Raw genomic sequence first — 13,765 nt, 5'->3', positions numbered from 1 at the left:
CGGACTAGTAAACTGAGGAAAACCCAAGCGCACACAGATGGCATACAAACCGGCCATTGCCAGATGAGCCTTTTCCCTCGCGGGGCCATTTCAGGGTGGATCCCAAGGGGACTATGACTTCGCTTCCAATGACATTAGTGGTGAAAGAGGCTGTGAGTTATGAATTAACAGCTCTCTGTGAACTAACTCTTCCATATTCAGAACGCCCACTTAAAAAAAAAAAAAACAAAAAAAAAATCCAACTCACCTTTCCAGGACTCACCGACGTGGCAAACAGAAACACACCCGGTTGGAAATCCAGGAAAGAGAATCATGTCTGTGGCCTATGTGCTGATCTGAGCAATAAAGCCTGTTTTTTTTTTTTAATCACCCTTGTCAGAAATAGAAAATCTCATTAAAATATGGAACATAGCTCTCTGTGCTTCATGAGCAATTCTACACAAAAGCTGTAGACCTCACAACACAATGTGGTCATCGGCACCATCAGCTCACCGACAGTCATTCAGATGGTGGACTTGGTGAAATCTCTCCTGGGGCCTTTGTAACTCATCTGCATAATTGCAGAGCTTTCTAATCCCTGTCGCAGAGCTGTAATTGTGTCAGGATAAAGTAAGGCTCTCTGATCCCCGGCCTGGTAACTGGAGGCACAAACCTCCCATTCAATTATTCCTGAACGATGGCACTTAAGCGTAACTGTGGGAAAGGGAAGCAGACCCCCCAGCACGTACTTCTCTCTTTTGCCTGCCACTAGTGGAGGAGTCTGACTTCAGTGGGCACAGCCGGAACGCTCTTTCCTGACCTCCAACCTTGGGTATTTACCAACTGGCTAATGAAGAAACAGTAAGTAACCTCCTGCCCACTGGAGAGCCAGACAAGAATGAAAACATATATGTACACTTTTATTCTAGAGCTGGAGAAGAAAAGTAATTTCCATCCCACTGAGCTCTAAAGCGCTGCCTTTCATCCCACTGGGGAAGGTGTGAAGCCTGCTTTGTCCAGACTGGCCTGGCCTTTGATGGATTTATTGACCAGACCTACTGGCTGGAGGAAGTGTAGGGACACACCTTTTGTTGAGAAAGAAGAACGTACACCACCAACAGGCTTCCAGGACCTCATAAAACAGTCGTTCGGCTTAGAAGATCAGGTCTCCCATGTATCAGTATCGGGAGGAAAGCATTAAAGGCATTTCTCAAGTTTAAAGGAAAACAAAATTTCAAAAGCAAGGTGAGTTAGCTGCCAGTGTTTGTCAAATTGCTGGGGATGTAGAGTCTAAGTCTGACAGACTGCTCTGTGAACAGGGTATAGCTTCTGCATAACTTCATCAATTATGTTATTTGTCATGGGCTAAAGGACATGACACATAGGGAGCACGGTGTAGTCTCATCTGGAAAGGGCAGGAGAAGGCGAGATGATCAGAAACTGTGAATTAATTTTGCGCTGATCCCGAGATCCCAGCGGTGACAAGATGCCTTCTACTATTCTACAATTTCAATAAAGCTCTGACATTACTACATGGCAACAAAGGGAAGAACAAGGAACGGCTGCCTATATGCTGCATTCTGCATAAAAGGCTATGCTGGAAGCCTAATTGCTTCTCAGCTGGAGTATTTAAGTCTCTAGCCCCCAGTGGAACACAAGTCATTCTCAAGGTGTGGTATGTTCTGCATTTAACTGGAGTCGGGGAACCCTCGTTCCGATCCTGAGCTTAGGTTCTCATCACCACTGGTAGGAACCGATTAACCTCAACAAGCTGCTTAAGTCCTCAGAGGCTCCACTTCCTCATCTGTAAATCATGACAGTGCACTTTAAATTTCAGGACAGTAGTGAGAAGGAAATAAGGGACAGTGAAAATTAAGTGAATTAACTATAGTTAAGTACTCAATAAATGTTAGTTCCCTTCCAATTTTTGTTTTTCCACTTTTGATTGCGGCAGCAGAGAAATTCTTGGAGGAAGGAGACAGAGCCAGGTAGTGTAAGAAGTTGACACTCTTTGAGCTTTCTTGCTCTGGGGCAGCAGATTTAGCTGAACCACTATCGGTCCTGTAAACAGGCTCTGTGTACCACCTACTGAAGTCTCTCATGACAGGGAAAGTGCAATAAAATGCCCAACAGGCAAGAGATTGGTTCAGAGCATTAGCCATCTATCCCAACCCCTTGTGGACCCCATGGCAAAGCTTCTTGCTACTGACTCCCAAAATGTCCACCCTCTAAGCCAAAAAGCAAGGCATGAACGATGTCACTGCCATTGGTCATTTACATCCATTTCCTATATAAAAAGCAATGCTACTGACTCCCCAAAAAATGAAGTGAAGAAGAGTAAGAGACAGGAGGAAATGGCCAGATGAAAGAACAATGAAGGTGCCCGATTACAACAAACATCACTTTCCTGCCAGGACACCAACAACAGGATCCCAGCCAGCCTTGTAAGTTGCGATCTCAGCCAGCTGGCTACATAACTGATGGAAAGAGAGGCCCAACAGTAGAAAAACAAAAGCTCTTTCCCACCAAATGGGGAGTGGTCAGAAAGGCATGGGAGGAAAACCACATTGTGGTGTCCCAGATTTATTCTGTCTACACAGCACGGAATGCATCTACATAGCTCACATGCTTGGGGGCCGTTTCTCTAACTACCGATGCTGCCGATTCCACCTGCAATCTAAAAACCAGGCTGTACATCTGCTGCCTCATCTCTCCACATGTAATAACTGAAACACTATTTTTCACGCTCCAGAAAAATGCAAACACAGCTCCACTGATCCACTTCAAATCTCCCCAAACAATTCAACTGAGGACGAAAATCAAGGAAACATTTCAAAGCAAAGAGCGTTGGGTGTCTCAAGGCATGGGGATAGGCGGTGTGTGTATAGGGGAAGGTCTCTTTTTAGTAGAGTTACTGTTGGTTTCAAAGACAGGTGCTACCCTAATTTTAAAGTTTGTCAGATATGCATCCTATATGACTGGTGATACCCTTTAGGGTTATAATATTACCGCCTTCTGTAGAATCCATGGGTTGGCTGTCATGCTAGGATGTAGGTGACTATCAGACAAGTCCCGTCAATCATCTCTACTTACCTGATTAGACCAAATGCCCCTCCAAAGTCAAAAATCAGACATAGTTTGGAAGTCTGTGAGTCAACTAATTAAGGTAAGGGCAAAAAATCAATAGTTAACATGACCAAGTACAAGTCACACATCTGGCAGGCAGGAAGTTACAGTGGCAGACAGAGGGGCCTAGGCACACGAGGGTCCGGAATCTAGGCACCAGCCACTTAACAATAGAGTCTTTATTCCTTTCTTTGAATGCTTTCCCATTCTTCCTAAAACTAATCATCAACTCCTTGAAGGATCCTTGAAGGTAAGGACCCTGCATTCCCTTTCAATTCTCTGGTCTTCACTGGAGCTGATGAGGGAGGGACCTGAGGGGCAGGAGACAGAGATCTCAGACCACTCAGTTGCACACTAAACTCACTAAACTCAGTTGCACACCCTCACATGCTGCATCAACTCAGACTTGAAACCCCGCTTCCCGGAGAACAGCTTTGCCCCTTATGAACCCACATGTGGTGGAGTAGCTTTTGTGACTCACAATGACTGGTCTGAATATCCTGCTGCTGACACCTTAATGCAAGGAGCCATATGGAAAATGAGGCAGAAATGAGAAAAAGGGGAAAGAGTAGAAAAACTGAGCCTGCCAGCTATAAAGCAGGGAGCTGGGGTGCAGACCTGTAATTCAGAATGGAGAGGGGTAATCACATTGCTGTGGGCTCTCACACAGATCATTGGTTTTTACTGTAGATATGGGAAAGAAACCACAGAGCAAATATCAGCTGTAGAGAATTTTCTTCTTAAACCAGTACAACCCACTACACTTCACCACCAATGGCGCCACAGTTTTTATACCTTAAATAGTGGAGAACAGCTTTGAAAAAAATATTTTTTTCTTAATTGAAAACCTTTCCCTGCAATTCACATGACCTTTCTCGAGTCCCCCTTTTCCCATCCCCCCTCTCTTCCACCCCCTCCACACACAACAGGCTTGAGGATATAGACCCTACTTCCCCTCCCCCCCCCAAAAAAAATCACATAGGTCCGGGAGTGGGGTGAGCCTTCACATAAGAAATGAGAAAAACAGGATTCTTTTCCTTGAGTTATAAAAACTGAAAGGTACGAGGAATTTTATAGACCCAGAAAGTGATGAAATGAAGAGAAAGACATCAAGTCTACCCAAAAGGTGATAAAATATTTTATTTGTTTTTTGGTTGTGAAAAAGAAAATAAATCATTAAGATGACTGTCAGAATGCCTCAAGGAGAAGGGCATCGAATAGGACTTGGCTATAAATGTTGGAGAGTGTAATAAAAGAGTTGGGTTTGTTTCCTTAGCATTTGTCTGGGTTGAGCCTTCCTGTTTCAACACAGGAATCGGGGGCAATGATAAAAATCCATCTACCGTGGGGTATGCATTATTGCCTTTCCATGCTGGCCCCGTCCAAAGATCCCAGAGCAGCTGCTCCCGCCTTTACCCTGGCTCCCACTGAACACTTACACTACAGGACATGTTGTCAAATGCCAGGATGTCAGGATCACAATTTCCTTTATTTTCATGATTACTTTATACCTGCTTATAAAACAGAGTTGGGACAGGGCTGGGTGGGTGATGGGGGGCAGGGGGTGTTATTTTTCTTGGTCCTTCTTGGTCCTAGGAATTCAAGATGAAGAAGGCAAGGTTCTTGCCCCAAGCAGCTCAGTCTAAAGTACTTTGGGTTAATTCTGATATTGTTTAGTGATGTATTACAAGTGCCTGAAAGACAGAGAAAGGTGACAGAATAGCTGTTATTAAAGCAACTGCTGATTTTATTTAAACCTGGAAAGGATTAGTTATGAATATGTAAAAGAGGTAGGATTTTAAACTAACCCACAAACTTGCATTCAGCATTTTGCTTTATGTTCTTCTTTTCTAGATATCAAGCTGTCCTATAAACATGGGATGGCTCAACTGAGCCTTAAACGTTAAGACTCAAAGCTAAGTTTCTATCTGTAATGAATATAAATATTATGAACTCAGAAATCGGGGCACCTGGGTGGCTCTGTCAGTTGAGTGTCCAACTTCAGCTCAGGTCATGATCTCACAGTTCATGAGTTCGAGCCCTTCATCAGGCTTGCTGCTGTTAGTGCAGATCCTCTGTCTCCCCCTCCCTCACACTCTCTCAAAAGTAAATAAAGCATTAAAAAAGAAAGAAAGAACTCTGAAATAAACTGAACTTTGGAAAGACCTGGAACACATATGCCAGTCAATACTGATCTCCACAGTTATCCATATAACCAAATTTGATCTGGGACAGTCTCATGTTTGTCCTCCAAATCATATACAACTGGACCCAAGAACAGTACCACAAACGGCACCATGAAAGGGGACGGGTAGTATCTGTATAAAATGGAAATGACTCCAGCTGCCTTGCAGATGTACCCATCTATGATGGCACAGGTCTTCTTAAGTGTTAAGATGCTCTCCCCACCATCACAAGGACAAGGCCTTAAAGTAGCTTTATGGAGATGACCACTGAACACTCCATGATCAACCTACAGGACCACTAAGCAGGCAGAGATGCTCCAAATCACCATTCATTTTAATAGCTATATCTTTGCCCTTTAGATCCACAGCAGGCAGGCTAGAGGTCTGGTAAGTCATATAATCATTTTATACTGACCATTATAATGGCCAATTTTGAGTATACCAGATGATACAAGGTACCAAACAGACACACGGCTGAAACCTGCACCTATGAAGTATCGTTCCAGAATGAGACATGACTCCATGTCCGAGGTACGTTTATATAACTAATATTACCAAACAGGTACCTTGGCCCTCAAGTCCACTGCCTGAAGACTCTTACTCATTTGGAACCAATATGAGCCAGCCTAGATGACTCAGGGGAATGGTAATGATGGGATGAGTAATCGTTCTCTTGAAGTCACCAGTTAGGATAAAAGCAGTTGTTCATTACCTGACAAGACAGGTTCCTCAGGCTGGCCAAAAACAGAACAAATAAATCAATGTCACTTTCCTCCCTAACATATCAGAACTCTGTATTTAAAGTCTGCATTTCAGCTCATGGTTCAAGGAAAGCTATCCACAGAACTATGAAGGAGATAGGGGAGAGGTGGCAGAGAGGACATCTGGAATCTTAGTGGAGCAAAATCCTACAGGAACAGCATCTGGCTCTCTGCTCTTGGTCACTGCTTGGTTATTTTAGGAATCCTTTATATAAAACTAATACAAGGCCTTCTTCTAACAGAGTAAACACAAACCGATGTACGAAAGCCTCTAACATGGCAGTTCATTTTAAAGACTTGAAAATCTTTCTGAGTATAACCCATCTCAGGAGTAAATCCATGAGTGCATTAGGGATTCTCATTTCCTAATTAATCCGCATCTCCCCACTATTTTCCATGTTGCATTACTCTAATTTACCCTTTTGAGAGAGACGTTAAAATACTGTTTACTTGCAACTAGCAGACAAATGAGTCCTGGGGAGCTAATGCACAGCATAGTGAATATAAACAATGGTGTGTTATATTCAAACTTACTGAAATACTAAATCTTAATTATTCCAACCACTAAAAAGAAATGGTAATTATGTGACACGATAGAGATGCTAACTATCACTACAATGGTGACCATATTACAATATATAAATGTATCAAATCAACATTTTATACCTTTAAATTACACAAAGTTATATGTCAAATATATTTCAATTGACAAATTTTAAATACTGTTTAGTTACAAATGAAATGCTACTGAAGGCAGGCAAAAAATAAACTGATTTAATAGATGGCAGGTAACTCATATTAGAGTTCCTTTGGATAAGAGCGGTATAGGGCTTTTTTTTTTTGTGAGTTTTATTTATTTTTGAGAGAAAGAGAGAGAGAGAGCACGCGCGTGAGTGAGCATGAGTCAGGGAGGGCCAGAGAGAGAGGGAGACACAAAATCTGAAAAGCCTGAATCTCAGGCTCTAGGCTCTGAGCTGTCAACATGCAGCTTGACATGGGGCTTGAACTCACAAAGCACAAGATCATGATCTGAGCCAAAGGTGGATACTCAACTGACTGAGTCACCCAGGTGCCCTGAGCACTGAATAGGTTTACATACGATGTGCGATTTTGGCAAAAATCTGATTGAATATATTGCTGAGACTAAAGTAAACTTAAGTAAAAAGGTTTGACCACACATCCAAAGTATACCTGAAACTTAATAGCACAAGAGAAGCTAGGCTCCTGGGATTGAGTACATGTTGTGGGTAATATTCCTGTGCAAAGACATTTATTCATCACCCAGCTGGTGGTGCCACACTGGGTGGTTAATGCAGATCTGCCACATAGGAGTAACCACCTTACTTTGCCTTTTCTTAGCAGGTACCCATTTGGAGAAAGGGTGGGAAACATGGCTAAGAAGTAGACAGGACTTGATATTCACAGTAAAAATATGGAAAGCGATCATGGTGAAAACAGGAGAATCATGCATGGGCTTGCCACGTTTAGACACGGAGGAAGTTTTCATCTCTCTTCTGGAAAGATTTCCTGAAGATGCAGTTGCAAGAGCTGCTTAAGGTTAAATTTGAAATGCTCTGCTTTAGCTGGACTACTAATAACAACCTTCCAAGGAGGAGCCACTGAGGATGACAAGAAAGTTACTGAAGTGCCTGGTGCTATGGGTTAGAAGCTGAGGGAGGCATGTGCGGATAGGTAAACGTGCATTCTAACCACTGAAAATGCCTTCTCCAACTCAGACTCCCTTGCCAAAAGCCAGCCTAGAGCAAAGCTCTGTCTCGTCTCTCTCTCTTTTTTAACTCCCTTTCTGTGTTTATTGTTAAGCAATCCTCTTCACCGCTGAGGGGAAAAAAAGGGGAAAGGCTTATACAAACTTTCAGGTATTGTCTTCCTACAACATTGGTCATAAAACCAATGAGAAAGGCGAACAATGAAACCCAGCAATCCTAGGGTGGAGTCAAAACTGTAGTGGATTCAGGCTAATACCATGTCTGAAATGTCCTCTGTGGGGACAAGGTGACTCAACCTCCCCTTCGGGAAACAGGAGGACTTTTGTGTGCACTCAAGGACCCTGTGGCAAACCAGTTTTCTAAGTGCACTACATCATCCTGTCCACCGCTGACGCACAAGGCCCACCTGCCTTTCACCCACCCCCTCCATCCTCCATACTCACATCTCACTCCTGTGCATCAACAGTGCCCCAAAACAGGCAATGTTAGCCACAGCCAAAGGAAAGCTAACGTTCATCAACCAACCACGCCTACAGGAAAACAAAGGTGCAGGCTTTGGTAGTCCCTGTTGGCCACACAGGTGGGAGCTAACGAGGTACTGGCCTGCTGGACAGATCCATCCCAGGAAGCAATTAAGTTTATAGCCAGGAAAGAACAGCCCCAAAGGCCTTGGAAACAAAAGAAGCTTCCTGCCAGTGTTCCGTTCCCTAATTCTATCATAAAGACAGGCTGAACCATTCAGTTGTAACCACGGACAGTAAGGTACTGTCTGCAGCATGTCTGCTGTAGAGACCTGCCTGTCAGGTTTTCATTCCTATGGGACAGATTAAACTGTCCCAGCTGGTTCAAATCAGAAAAAAAGGAAGTACCCCAAAAGGAAAAAGTATTTGACGCAGGACACGATTATGAACTCTGTTCAAGATTGGCTGAAGGAGAGGCACCTGGGTGGCTCAGTCAGTTAAGCGTCTGACCTCGGCTCAGGTCATGATCTCATGGCTCGTGAGTTCAAGCCCCACGTTAGGCTCTATACAGACAGCTCAGAGTCTGGAGCTTGCTTCAGATTCTGTCTCCACCTCTCTCTGCCCCTCCCCTGCTTCATTCACTCTCTCTAATATAAATAAACATTTTTTTTAATTTTTTTTCAATGTTTATTTATTTTTGGGACAGAGAGAGACAGAGCATGAACGGGGGAGGGGCAGAGAGAGAGGGAAACACAGAATCAGAAACAGGCTCCAGGATCTGAACCATCAGCCCAGAGCCTGACGCGGGGCTCGAACTCACGGACCGCGAGATCGTGACCTGGCTGAAGTCAGACGCTCAACCGACTGTGCCACCCAGGCGCCCCTAATATAAATAAACATTTTAAAAATTAGAAAAAAAAAGATTAGCTGAAGGAAAAGACTATAAATATAATGGTTTCCACCAGTAGGGAGACAGCATCGCTAGGATATCTTGACAGTCAAGAGATTTGGCTTTCAGGGAAGTTCCTGGTGTGGGAAAGTGAGAGGTGGTGGGAGGGGAGGGCAACGAGCAAGGTCCTCTCCATCGTCCCTACCCCACGTTCCACCCTCCCTGGTGGGGCTGTGCACATCTAGACTGCCGACTGTTCTGCTCCAATTCTAGATGGAGTCTGTATTAGGGTGACCATGCAGGTTCTCACATATGCAGAAGTTGTGGCAAACACCTCCTAGCAAGGGGAGCAGTCAGTGATGCTAACCTGAGTCAAAGTAGGAAGACAAGGACATCAGAAGGAGGTGGCTAGTTGTGGAACCAAGAGGCAACAATGAGATCTGATGGGGAGAAGATGCTAGGTGGCGGGAATAACTGCCCTCAAGTCTTAGCCTGGGAGTGTCTCCCCCATTCTAGTGCCAACTGCAAAGTCCTGGCCCCTAAATGTGTCCCGAACCTGTCAAACTAAGGAAGGGGCTATGGGCCACGTCGCCCATGGTGACAAGGGTAATCTTAAAAATGTCAGTAAAATTTGCCATTTTCCTTGCATAAACCACCTGACGCCACCTAGAGACTGGACTGGATGTAGTTCCACAAATGCTGTATAGAAGCGGCTGCCAACCCATCCTTTCCCTGGGGTCATCCTTAAACAAGAAGCTGAATACATTCTTTTCTTTTGAGCTTAGGCCGATTACCTGAAGCCAAGAACAAGAGACTATCTGGAAGGCTAGCGAGGACATTATTAAACATTCTCGTCCTTCAAACATCTCCCCAGAAGATGAGCAGAGTGACAGCATGACCATGACCACCATCACTAGACATCTCCACCCACACCCACACACACACCCTCTTTCAGGAGAGTTAGTCTCCATTCCATAGGACAAGTGTCATTACTATCTCCAACTAGGGATCCATTTTTGGCCACATGTATATACCCAGAAAGGTTATGTCTCTCTCCAAATAGCCAATATCCTTGCCTCTAGAAAAACTACATGTCCAAGGGAGAACTCTGCCAAGAGTCAAGAAGATTTCATTTCCATTAACCTGAGAAGCACTTCGGGTTAATGCAGACTCTGGGGCCAGTGTGCCTGGGTGGAACCCCACTTCTGCCACTGACTAGCTTTCTGACATTGGGGGAAGTTACTTAAGCTCTCTGTACCTTGGTTTTCTCACCTATAAAATGGGCATAAAAATAGTACCTACCCATAAGACTGTATAATGACCAAATGCGTTATGATATGTAAAGGACTTAAAACAGTCCTTTTGACATATAGTAAGAACAAATTAATATTTGATGTTACTATTACTATCTCTATTATTATCATCATTATTATATTCTTGAGTATGTTGCACAGCATACTGTTTCCCAGACTTCTCTCAGGTGGGCTGACAATACCATCCCTACTCCAGGATAGTTTAAGGCAAAACAAAAAAAATTCAGATTGCTTTCAGATCAAAGTTAAGAACCTATGAGAACTTTTACCTGGCCATGAATTCTTTGCAGCTATTCCATTAAGAAGTGAAGTCTATTTTCAACTCCCTCAGAGGTACCAGCTGGGTATGGTGGCGTGAGGGATGCCGGACAACATGAGTCAGAACCTAGCCCAAACTGGTGACCCACGGTATCATGAGCAAATAAAATGGTTGTTGTTTTAGGCCATTAAGTTTCTGGTGATTTCTTATATGCAACAGATAACGGACACAGAGCCCTAAACAAATGAGGCTTTATTATCAATAGCATTTCAAACACAAACGTTCACATGAAACCAGGCCACTTGTCTGTCAGCAGGTTAACCAACCTCCACATGGTGCTTCCAAGATCTCATCCCACTCACGTAGGGCCAGTAAGGCCACCACAGTCAGCACATTAACTTGGGAAAAGCTAAGACCAGTGCATGATCAAATCTGGAGACACAGAGGCAAGCCTTCTGTGCCAAGGAAGGGGCCAAATTAGGTCCTTGCAGAGGGTAAGGTGGATGGCATGGAAAAAAGGATTTTGTTCCCTTTAGTCCACGATACAATCCAGGGCCCGAAATGGCAAGATATGGCTTCCCTGGAGGTAGCTTTATACCATGTGTCTTAGATATTATATGATGAAGTGGGTAGATGCCTTCAAGGCACAAGCAAACCAATTCAAGGTCAGCATCACCAAGTGAGAATAAGGGGGAGCCAGTCAGAATCAACCATATAAGCCCCATGGTCCTGATATGTGGCTCCAAGAATACAGGGAGCCCAGAACATCTTCATTTTTTCTGCTGGTCACAGCAAGAGAATGATCACGTTCCAAGCTTCGATTTTGCTGTGACTAAACCAAAAAACCTATCTCACCCCACAATACAAAAGGGGGAAAAAAATGCCAAGTTCCATAAGTCAGTGTTCTGTCATCTGTAACATGTGGTAAGAACTGATAATCAACTTTGTAGGAGAATCACTCTGAAATACATTAGGAGAGACTTCGGAAGCTTAAGTTCCTGTCTGTTATAAGCAAAACCACCACATCTAAATGAAAGCAATCTTATTAATCTGGTACATTGGATGACCCGTAGTGCTAAAGTTTCTCAGGTGAAGACCAGTAGCATTTATCCGTCCATGTATTTGTTTATTCATGCCATATTTGTTGAGCACATACTTTGTACCATACAGTTCTGTGGGTGTCTAGAAATGAGAAAGTTGAGGAAGGAGGAAAGCACACGAGTGAAGATAGCAAGGATTATATAAAAGTAGCTAAGACATTCCACATTCCAAGAGCTTACAGGTCTGGTTATCTCAAAAAACAAAATTTCCTGCTTGAAGCAATTCAGAGTAATCCAGCTGAGCCATGCCCAAATTGCTGCACCGATTGGAACTGATCACGTTATAAATCAAGGGAGTTCAGAAAACTGATTTCATGGAATCACAGAGCTGAGTGGATGTAACTGGTCTGCAGATGAAGATACTAAAATGAAGTAATTTACCCAAGAATTCACAACTGGTTTCAATGCAGAGCCAAATCTGGGTCTCCTGGTCTCAGTCCAATAGGACTTCCACCAACCCCATAGAGACCCGTCTCAAGACACAAGGTATTTACAGTGTGAGAGCACAGAGATACCCCACAATTCTAACCCACCTTGCAGTAGACACACTAGCTATCCAACATAATGAGCAGAAACTCTGTACTTGTCACATGGGAAGAACCCAAAGATACAACTTCTTGTGGAATTAACTAAAGAGCCCTCTAACCACGTACACTCAAATGCTCAGCAGCCCTTAAAATAGGCTAATGAGACAAAGGCACAATACTTGTTCAATTTCAAAACTTAAATCCATAGGAACTATGTGAACAAACGATACACAAAGGTAAAAACAGCAGTAAAACACACTAACATGTTCGTGACTGTAACGCTGGCATCTTTTAAAACTGGGAGAATTCTTCATCTTTCTGCTGTTCCCTAAAGACCAAACATTCTTTAACATTCTTTTTTTTAAATTTTTTAAGATGCTTATTCATTTTTCTGAGAGAGTGGGAAAGAAAGAAAGTGAGCAGGGGAGTGGGAGATAGAGAGAGAGAGAGGGAGGGAGGGAGGGAGGATCCGAAGCAGGCTCTGCACTGATAGCAGAGAGCCCGATGCAGCATCTGAACTCACGAACGGTGAGATCATGACCTGAGCCAAAGTTGGATGCTCCATCGACTGAGCCACCCATGCGCCCCCCCCCCCCACATTTTTGGACTACTTATATATTTTTTAATGTCTTGGCCAACTCGCTGGGAAGAGACACACTGTCAGTGACAGGTGGTGGTCAGGAGGCAAAGGGCATGTGAGCAGGGGCAAGCGTGAAAGTCAGGTGGAGTGCCAGCCCCAAATGTCGGCAGGTGGGTCAAAGCCTCAGCGTGCTTGGACTCTGCTCTGTGCCAGTCGGTCAGTTATATTTCTGGTTTGCCACTTCTGGCTTGGCTAACTTTTGGGCAGCTCACCTACTTCACTTAATCCTCCACTTCCTCAACCGCAAAAGGTGGGCACTAGTAGGACCTTCTTCATAGGAAAGCCGTGCATATGGAGAGAGAAAACAAAATGCTTAGTCTAGCGCCTGGCAGAAAGTAGGAACCAGCCAGTGTTAGCTGTCATGATGATGGTGATAGAGGTGCTAATAGAGTTATTATTTTTTATTGCCATTGTTATCATTATTATTATGCTTATCAGTATTATGATGTTCCTAACACTGCTTAACGCTGTAACTAAAAAGGCATTAAGTTTCCTTGCTTTGGAAGACAGCCCAAAGCTCTCCATATATCTCACTGTTGGCCTGTCCCTTCTCTCATCTCCATACTCTTTCGGTTTATTAGCAGTAGACTCTTAAGTTGAAGTAACAGTTTGCACACCACCCAGTACGCCCTGGGGGAAACAGTGATAACATACAGATTCCTACATGTTTTTGGGGGCCTAATTAGGATAGTACAATGTCATCCTTTTTACAAAGGCAAGGAGCAAACCATCTTAGTAGATATTCTACAGAATTCTCCTTTGTACTTGAAACATGTAATTATCATTAACAAACATGG

The 13,765-nt window shown here is 43.7% G+C and overlaps 1 protein-coding gene across 6 annotated transcripts in view; it reads right to left on the bottom strand.

Annotated features, from left to right (window-relative positions):
* LYPD6B (LY6/PLAUR domain containing 6B) overlaps positions 1–13,765 on the bottom strand; it is a 174,464-nt gene that overhangs the window by 35,322 nt on the left and 125,377 nt on the right. Inside the window, exon 1 of one of the 6 annotated variants that reach the window (XM_027055821.2) lies at positions 248–997. The exons of the other annotated variants lie outside the window; for them this stretch is intronic. The gene's annotated coding sequence lies outside the window, so the exon portion shown is untranslated. Of the gene's footprint in view, positions 1–247; positions 998–13,765 lie in introns of those variants that run through there. 6 annotated transcript variants of the gene reach the window in all.

The sequence above is a fragment of the Acinonyx jubatus genome, chromosome C1, assembly GCF_027475565.1.
Source record: "Acinonyx jubatus isolate Ajub_Pintada_27869175 chromosome C1, VMU_Ajub_asm_v1.0, whole genome shotgun sequence".
NCBI lineage: Eukaryota > Metazoa > Chordata > Mammalia > Carnivora > Felidae > Acinonyx > Acinonyx jubatus.
Note: the sequence above shows the minus strand (reverse complement) of the source record. Positions and strands in the feature narration are given on the sequence as shown.